The sequence below is a fragment of the Squalius cephalus genome (assembly GCF_949319135.1).
Source record: "Squalius cephalus genome assembly, chromosome: 1".
Classification (NCBI taxonomy): Eukaryota; Metazoa; Chordata; class Actinopteri; order Cypriniformes; family Leuciscidae; genus Squalius; species Squalius cephalus.
This window is the reverse complement of record NC_137122.1, coordinates 37929560-37939498: the sequence shown is the minus strand read 5'-3', so window position 1 is coordinate 37939498 and position 9939 is coordinate 37929560. Positions and strand designations below refer to the sequence as shown.

The following is a 9939-nucleotide window of genomic DNA, read 5'->3' as shown; positions in this document are numbered from 1 at the left end:
GTTCTGTGAAAGACGCTATATAAATTAAAGTTATTATAATAATAATTATTATTATTATTAAACAGCTGTATAGGATTAAAGGCATATGCATATGACGGAAGTGCAGCGATGGAGCGCGTGAACACGAGCAGTGTGAGAGGATTCCTGAGATCTTGCGACGATCTGACTGAGAAGATTCGATGTTTAATACAGAAGAAACTCATCAAGAAGTACTTGAGCAGGTATAAAAACCTATTTTATGTGTGGATTAAAGAATAGACAAAATAGGCATTTAATGAAGATATATTTTATATCATTGTAGAATGTATTTCTCTCTCACTAGCATATGGATACACAATCCCATGCATGCCAAACTATCATTTGGCATAACTAATCATTATCAACATATTTTTTGATAAAAATAACTATAAAAGAGTTCCAAATGACACTTATTTTTGAGCCCCACACTTTTAAGCGCTCCAAAGTTCTAACTAGAGCAGGGGGCAGAGTTAAAAAGGAACTTTGTTGTTCTTGTCTAGCCTTAATTTACTGAAGGCTATGGATGTTAGGTAAATGTTTATTAAATTAATTCACACTATGTACACATTCATTATTAATCTTATGCCTAATATGATGAAAATGGCTGTTATTTGTTTCTTCTCCTCTCACATTAAATCATAATGTATTATATAGGCCTATTTTAAGTTCAAAAAGGTGAAATTAGAAAAAAGTTGATTAGTTTGCCTGATTATTTTTATCGTTGTTTAACAGCTGTCAAATATGAAATGTTTAGTTTAGCTACTTGCAACTTATCTCACACTTTATGACCGTTATCCCCCTCATTTTAACATTTTTTAACTCTTATGTTAAAAAGAGAAATTTTGACCACGTAATCATTCGGCCTTTGAAAAAGTGAATGTTTGAACTCTGGTGTATGCTAAATGAAAACAGGTGAACAGGTCTATGAATGCGTCTGCAGGTGTATCTGACCCTAACAACTAATGACCAACTTTATTTTTGCTATTGTACATACATTTTATTCTTCTAACTGTTTGTCTTTGGTTAACACAGCTGGAGAAGAACAACAGGAAGGTTGGAAGACACAGTAGAGGAACTACAGAATAAATATGGAGAGAAAACAGCATTAAAAAGGATCAAGTCCATAGTGAAAAAAATCAGAAAAAAGAATATCAAACGTAGGAAAATATTTTATAATTTACTTTGTTAGTAGTCAATATGTTTCTCAATCTTCAATAAGCTTTACTATAATGTTTACATGGTATTGGTTGTGTATTTAATTGTTAATTTATTTTTTTTTAAAAATTTTAACAGATGGTGCACATTCTGGAAACATGACAAATCAACAGCATAGTAATAATTCTACATCATTCAGACAGTCATTAATTCAGAACCCTAATCAGCCCAACTTAACAACTGACCAGAAGAATGGTGGGACAATAGTTGCTACAATCATGGTAGAAAACACAATATATGGTGATGTTAACATCAGTGCGGTGACTGACCAGGAAAATGGTGGGTCAATAGTTGCTCCAATCATGGTAGAAAAGACAATATATGGTGATGTTAACTTTAATGTGGTGAGTGTCTGATAATTTAAGAAACAGTTGCTTAGTTAAGAAATGATTTGTGTATGTTATATATATTTATGTATGAGTATATTTTTTGTTGTTCATGTTTTTCATACATTCCTATATGAACATGTTTGACCACGCTCTGAGACTATATAATTTTTGCAAACTGTACAAAAACAAAAAGAAACAAGATGTCAATTACAGACATTCAAAAACTAAAACTGATCACTATAGTGGCTTTTCTGTATTTGTTTTAAATGGCTCATGATGATGCATTTACTTTTAACCCAGTTGACCTCTAGAATTTACTTTTGGTGCAATTTTATCTGCAGGTTTCACCAAAGTGTGGAACTTTGTTTAACAGCTTCAAGTTTTGATGAATATGCATCTCTCGGTGCAATAGTCAGATGTGATTATGTTGTAATAGTTTAAGTGTAACTTTGTTACTCATACTTTGTGTGATTCGTAGATAGAGGGAAAGTTGCACTAAACAAAGTATCAATGTAGTTCACAAACAGAAAGACTATCACTTAAATTCTTAATCGTCATTTATTTCTATAAACACTGAATGTTGACGGCTCTCAAAGAAACGTCTTCACCTAAAACACATGAAGAGTTCAGATGCAAAAGCCTCTAAGTGCCATCTGAAATTTTCTTCTAGAATTATCATTTTTATCAAGCTCATATATTTAAGTTCAATCATTTCACTTAAATGGCAATGCAAATTACCTATTAATTGTCATTTAAGTGAAATTACTTAACTTAAATAAACAAGCTTTATAAAAATGATCATTCTAATAGAAAATTTCAGATGGCACTTAGAGGCTTTTGCATCTGAACTCTTCACATACAGTCCAACATACAAAATGTGAACCAGTGTCGTCTGCTATCTGAACAAGATGACTAAATCTGGTGGAGTAATAAAACCATCATTTGGAAACTTTTGTGTATTTATTTGTGTATCACAAATTCTTAGAGATTTGTTTTTTTGAATCTTAAAGATAATGTTTTAAAGTTAGTTCATAGGTTGTGGAACTTTGCATCACTATGGTGTGTAAAAATACATCCAAAGATTTAAGCACAACTATTTACACACATACTAAGTAGGAGAATATCTACCTGTATATTGTAGATTGTGAACATTCCACTATCAATTTATTTGGGGTCAGAGGACATCCTTAGCTCATATATCTCTTTAATTTTGTGCTGGATGTTGAAGTGTATGAAGAGATGAAGGTATTAGTTAATAACAAACAAACAAAAAACTTTAAATCAACATGAAACCATAATATTAATAAATAAAATATGGTTTACAATTACAGTGCAATGACTTCCATAATATTTTATTTTAGTAAAGCTATGTCTGGATCAGCCAACACAAAAGTTGTGTGTTGTGAGTGAGACCTCGCAAAGATTACACCGATATTAGATTTCTCGAACATTGCATGGTTGCACTACGCCTGAAACTATGCCGAAAACTGTCAAAAAATCATCTGGTATCATGGTTTAGTTGAATTTTAAAACACTGTTGTGTCAGACGTATTGGGTAGCATGATTATCTTGTTTAATCGTGTATTCAGTCCATATTTGTAGAAATATAAGCTAAATACATTTATAAAGCAAAAAGAACACAACAAGTATGAAGATATGTTTGGTTACTTTAATTCTAACTTTAAAGCTAGATTATCGTTTGAAAAGTGTAATACAGTATTTGATTTTTACACATGCAGTGTTTTCGCCAACTGACCTAGCCCTGAAGTTATGACTTCTGAAGGCCTCTCATGTGCAGATTCGCTCGGTTGAAAAAAATGGTATTTTATTAGCTAAAATCATTGTCTTTATTCATAAATATGTCCTCATTGGTGTAAAATGACCTCTGCCAATGATCTGACTTATCCTTGTAAGCTAAACATTTCTTATCTTTATTTACATGGGACGGGTAAGTCCATGGAAGCTTCCATGTCGTTCCGCCATCTTGAAAAACTGTAATGGCAGAGAGGGACGAAAAGCACTAGCCTACCTCAACACGTTTCATCAACGCGTGTTCGTTCAGAGCCGGCTGCCTGAGACCGGCTAAAGTGGACAAGGAGATCAGTGAGAGGCGCTTGTCACTACCCCGGAAAATTTGAAAGGCTGCAGTGCACGGGACAATATAATGCAGGATCATACTTGTGCAGAGCCACAGGAGAAGGAATCCTTGTGGCCAAAAAGCAAAAATTGTATTTATCGGGATGTAAATAAATATCGGGATAGCTTTTCCCCAGGTGGAAAGAGCTAATGAAGGAGAAAGACTTTGAAAGGGAAGTTGCCTGCTTTCTTCTCGACAGGTAAGTCAAAATAACGGTCTAAATGACAAGCTTTTTTCATTGCTTGGTTGTGTAAATCATTATATAGGCAGCATAACAGTAGAACATGTATAGTTCAACTCGATGATGTGCTATTGGAAGACATGTTGTCATAGCTTCTTGGCACATAACGGCTACCGCAGTTGCAACACGCATTTGAAAAGCAAAGCGCTAGAGAGCACTATTCGTTAAAATGCAAAATACAATTTCACCGCTAGATGGGAGAAATTCTTTTGGGAGAACTAACTTGTAGGTTCTTTAACAAAAAAGTCTCCAAAATCAAAGGGCATGCTTCCTGCTATAGTATCATCAGCTCTCCCCAAAGTCTATTCATGCGGCCACCAGACAGATTTTAAACACCGGATTTAAACTTCTACATATATTTTGAGTAGATAACCCATAGTATATTCTTAGAAAAGGGTTTCACCCCGTGTGTTTCCACACTGATTAAGGATAGTTTGGGAGATACAAGTTAAAATGATCTTATACGTGTAATAGATCATAGCTACCAGTAAGATCATGCTTTGAATCAAGACGAGTAAAATTAAATATTCGCCAACTTGACTTGTGCCACGTCATGGACCACAGAGGCACATCGCGTCTGAAATTGTGTGGTGATCCAAATGATACAAACTTAGTGTAAATAAGAGCAATGTAGAGTCCTCGGATTTCTTAAAAACATTGTGACACCATGTTGTATGGACAAAAGATCTAAGATCTAAGACGCCTTACAGTTTTTCAACCATCTAAAGTTTTTGAACAGACATTATTTAGTAGCAATTATACCTTAGGTTAAATTTAAGCAAAATCATTTACATCATACATGAGTCTTCTAAGAAGATATGATTTTAATAAAACTTTTATTGACATATATAAATATCTAATTTAAACTTTTAAGGTTATGCTTTTAAATGAATTTAGTATAAAACTATGGATGTACTCTGGAACGCGGACTAGATTTACTGTGACATTATCTTCCGAGGCTCATCTGGTCTGTAACTCCTCTCGTCTCTGTGAGGGTCTGGAACATTTATTTCACACTGTAGTTTATCTCTGAAGGATCTGGGGCTGTTTTGTTTATGACAACTTAAACTATTTGCTTTTTGGATTGTTTTTTATTGTTGCATAAAGAACTACTTCACCTCTCTGGAAATGTATGGTGTTTTTATTTATATATATATATATTTATTTAGCTAAAACTTTGTTTACATTTTATTTAATTATTTATTTATTTATTTCATTTTTGAACATGTAGGTTTCTGTGATGGTCGTGTTTAGGTGTACGGGATAGAATATGCAGTTGGGGTACAAAAATCATTATGGCTATGAAAAGCTGAAACCCCAGCATGGACAAAAACAATGCTGATTGAATCTTTTCATATAAATGAGATTTAAGACGACTAAGTGCAGTTTTTCAACCATCTAAAGTTTTTGAACAGACATTGTTTAATAACAATTATACCTTAGGTTCAATTCAAACAAAATCATTACAGTAATCTTCTAAAAGATAAATAGAAGATATGAATGTATTCAAACTTTAAAGATTTTATTTAAACAGTCTTTTATTTTTAAAAGATATCATTTAAACTTTTAAGATTATATTTCTTATAAACAAACTCAGCACCTGATATCCTGATCGCTGAATTTGTGTGACTCTCTGACACACACACCCTTTGGCTGGTGCTTTTTGAAAGCTCCGCAGGTCAAACAGGTGGTGTAAAGAGAGGCCAGAGGGCCCTGATTTCTAAACATGTAAGATGATTTTTTATTTTCGTGAACCCGTTTTATACATTGCGTTGTTTCATGAGCTGTATGTTTTTTCTTCAACTCTCTAAACATTTAACTGATTGTTTCATAACATGTAGGCCTATGTTTTTTCTTTAACTTTTCTTCTTTTTGTGAATCCATTTTATTTAAACTGGATAGTTGTACATTTATTTCAACTTTTTGTGTGAGGTTTTAGTAAGATCTTTATTTATAATCATTTATATTCTTTTAAAGAACAGAATGTTTTATGTAAGATGATTTTTTTATTCTTTTGTTTATCTAAAACTGAAAGAATTGATTTCAGTAAGATGTTATTTTATATTATTGTACATTATATTATTTGTGTGAAATATACATTATTTTATAAAATCTCTGTTTCTCACTATCACTGTGCTCTGGAATGTGGAGGAGCAGAAGGAGGGGGATGTCAGAATGCGGAGGGCACGCGCACCACTCAGGCCGTGGCTGTGCTGGAGAGGCGCTTCAGTAAACACTTTGTGATCTTTTGTGACTCTCATTTTATTTAAACTTTTGGTGTGAGGTTTTAGTAAGATCTTTATTTATTGTATAATAATTTATATTGTTTTAAAAGAACTGAATGGCTTTTCAACATTTGTGAGTGAGATAAACTTCCACAGTTTTTTCCTTATCAGCTTCACATTACAGCCCAGATAAGCTAAGGGATATGTAGGGAGGAGAATCCTGTGATACCAACTTCCAAACACACACTAACTGTCATGTTCAAAAGGCATCAATAGGCTTCAAACAATCAGACTTTCTGTCAGATACCATAACATATTGTTTAATCACAGCGTCTTCAAAACCTTATGTCCATATCAAAAGGCATCAAACTAGCTGTCATAGCCATGATGTAATTATTATTAAAACACTTTCTGTCAATCAAAAGTCATACTAACTGTCAACCTGTCAATCAAAAATCAAAACTAACTGTCAACCTGTCAATCAAAAATCAAAACTAGCTGTCAAAAAGACTTCAAAAGCCCTTTGATCTCCTTTGATCTCATCTCATCTTCTTTGATCCCTTTGATCCTATGCCAAAAGGGGGGGGGGCACCTGTCACCGGAAGGGCGGGACATCTGTCACCGGAAGGGGCGGGACATGTCACCGGAAGGGGCGGGGCACCTGTCAATCAATCATTTTTGACAGGTGGTCCATGGTATCAACTACTTACATAAGCTACCCCTACTCTCTTCTCAATATTTTTAGAAGCATCTGTAAAAACATTTACATACTGTTTGTATTTTCCTGTTATATAGTTGCTTACCCCATATTTATCCACTCCATCATTCTTCCTTTCCTCCAACAGTCCTAAATCAACCTTCACTCCCTCTAATATCCAAGGAGGCACTACTGGATATGCCACAGTAGGGCTGATGTTCAGAGAACCAATTCCCATATTATTCACCTTATCTTTTATAACCATCCATAACTCTTAACTTTCATACTTTCTTTTTCCTGGCATTCCCTTAACACTGTCTGAGACATGTGATTCTCTTTATGCCCCTTAATATTTGCCCAGTATACCAGTGCTAGCTGGTCCCTCCTCAAATGCAGTGGCACCTCCCCCACCTCTACCTGAATTGCAGCTACTGGAGAAGTTTTAATTGCTCCACTAATTATCCTCATTGCTTGATTATGCATACCATCAATTTTGCTTAAACTTGTCTTAGAGGCTGATCCATACGCTATACAGCCATAGTCAAACATTGATCTCATTAGACCTGTATAGATGGTTTTTAATGCTGACCTTGTAGCCCCCCAATCTATCCCACACAGACATCTCATGACATTTAGTATCCTTTTACATTTATCTACCATCTTTTGGATGTGACATGCCCATGTCAACCTCTTATCGAACCAGACTCCCAGATATTTAAAGATCTCAACCCTCTCCAGTTCTTTACCTGACATCATTATTTTTAATTCTTGGCTAATTTTTTTCCTTGTAAAAAACATAACCTTAGTCTTCTCTATTGAGATCCTAAACCCCCATTGCACTCCCCATTGCTGAACTTCATTCACAGCATCTTGCATCTTACTCACAATAAACTCAATGTTCCTCCCCTTCTTCCACATTGCACCGTCATCTGCAAATAACGCTACTCCATCTAGGCCTTGCACGTCTTTAAATATCTGGTCTATCATAATTACAAATAATAAAGGACTCACAATGCTTCCTTGAGGGGTACCATTTTCTACTCTAAAACTCTCACTTAGTTCCCCATCAATTCTAACTCTCAATGTTCTTCCACATAAGAAAGCTCTAATCCACTGATACATCCGTCCCCTAATTCCCATATGGTTTAATTTAATTAATAGTCCTTCTGTCCACATCATATCATAGGCTTTCTCTATGTCAAAAAATACTGCCACCACAGTCTCTTTATTCACTTGGGCCTTTCTTATTGCTTCCTCCAGGCATACCACTGGGTCCATAGTACCCCTTCCCCTTCTGAAGCCACTCTGGTACCATTGCAACCATTCCCTCCCCGTTCTGTGATTGGTTCCCTTTTTGAGGGGAAAATATCCAGGCTGCCTAGCATCCTGAATAAAATCGCGCTGCGCGCAAGGCAGCAGGGGGAAACCCAGGCTAGTTAAACTGATCAAAAGTTACAGTAAAGACATTTATAATGTTAGAAAATATTCTATTTTAAATAAATGCTGTTCTTTTGAACTTTCTATTCATCAAAGAATTTTGAAAAAAAATTGTACACAACTGTTTTCAACATTGATAATAATAATGAATATTTCTTGAGCATCAAATCATCATATTAGAATGATTTCTGAAGGATCATGTGACACTGAAGACTGGCATAATGATGCAGAAAATTCAGCTTTGATCACAGAAATAAATTACAGTTTAAAATATATTAAAATAGAAAACAGCTGTTTTAAATTGGAATAATATTTCACAATATTACTGTTTTTGTTTGTATTTTTAATCAAATAAATGCAGCCTTGGTGAGCAGAAGATGCTTCTTTTAAAAACATTAAAAATCTTACTGACCGAAAACTTTTGAACGGTAATGTTGTGTTTTAGTGTATTATGGGTCTATAGGAGAAAACGCCTTTTGTGTCTCACAATAAACCAAATATTACAAAATGGTTAAACGATTAAAGAAGGTATTTTTAAGGTTTTAAAGTGTATTCTTGTTTAACACCATGTAGGCTAATCCTCCGAGTTTGCAGCAGAAGGCACGAACAGAGCGAAATGTTAATTTATGAGTAGCCTAACGTTAAACTGTATTAATTAATGCGACTGAAAATGTAATTGATAAGACAATTGAATGCAATAGAGTCATATTAATGCCACGATTTTAATATGCATAAGTTAAATAGGAATACGTACAAATGTGTACGTCGGTAAAGTTGTTTATACGTAAATAAATTACGTTTTTGTGCTCTCAAAACGTACATTTTATACGTTTTAGGGTCAAAATCACCATAGTGCCTTTGAGACTTCACAATTTCCCCCCAAAAAATCTGAGATTTTCCATTTAACTTCATATGTGTTGTATTAAGGAGACATTAGGCTGTTAGAAATGCATATTGGTCAAGCTCCAGCACTTTTTATAAATTAACTGCAAGCTGACAATATACGAGCAAACCATAAAATATGTCCACCCTGTCATGGACAAATTCATAGTAGAATAAATAAATTTTCATTGCATAGTGATTATAAAATGTAGATCTGTGGAAAGATAATGTGTCCCTTTCCCAACAAAACATTTTAGTTAATATTAAAAGTATTTTGATAATAATGAAGTTACTGCTTAAATATGTATTGCCCAATAAAATATGCGATAGTTGCACATTCTATTCTAAATAAAATCTAACAACAAAGATATTTAGTCAAACTTTAAAACAATACTAACCTGCCCTCATTTGTTTATTAAGAAATCACACACAAGGTTTTGTTAACTTGTTAAAATAATTAGATTATTTTCATCATAAAAGTTGAAAATGACAGGGTGGACAACAAAGTGACAGGGTGGAACTTGGCATGACAGGGTGGACAAATGCTTTAATGAGTGAAATAGAACGGGGGAACATTAGAAAAACAACAGGAACTTCAAGAAACCCTTAACCAATAGAAGAAGGAGGGGCCTGGCTCAGGCTGATTTTCAGGAGTTGCAAATGTCCACCCTGTCATGAACCATGTCCACCCTGTCATGGAACAGGGTGGACATTTTTTGGCTAAAGTTAGTATTTAATGAGCACATGGTGTACAGCAG

The 9939-nt window shown here is 34.3% G+C and overlaps 2 protein-coding genes across 5 annotated transcripts in view; both read right to left on the bottom strand.

The window, feature by feature from the left end:
- The window catches only part of ighd (immunoglobulin heavy constant delta), a 790210-nt gene that overhangs the window by 91458 nt on the left and 688813 nt on the right, over positions 1-9939 (bottom strand). The gene's annotated exons all lie outside the window — the stretch shown is intronic.
- Positions 1-9939, bottom strand: part of LOC307154331 (uncharacterized protein) — a 780250-nt gene that overhangs the window by 168753 nt on the left and 601558 nt on the right. The window lies entirely within an intron of this gene.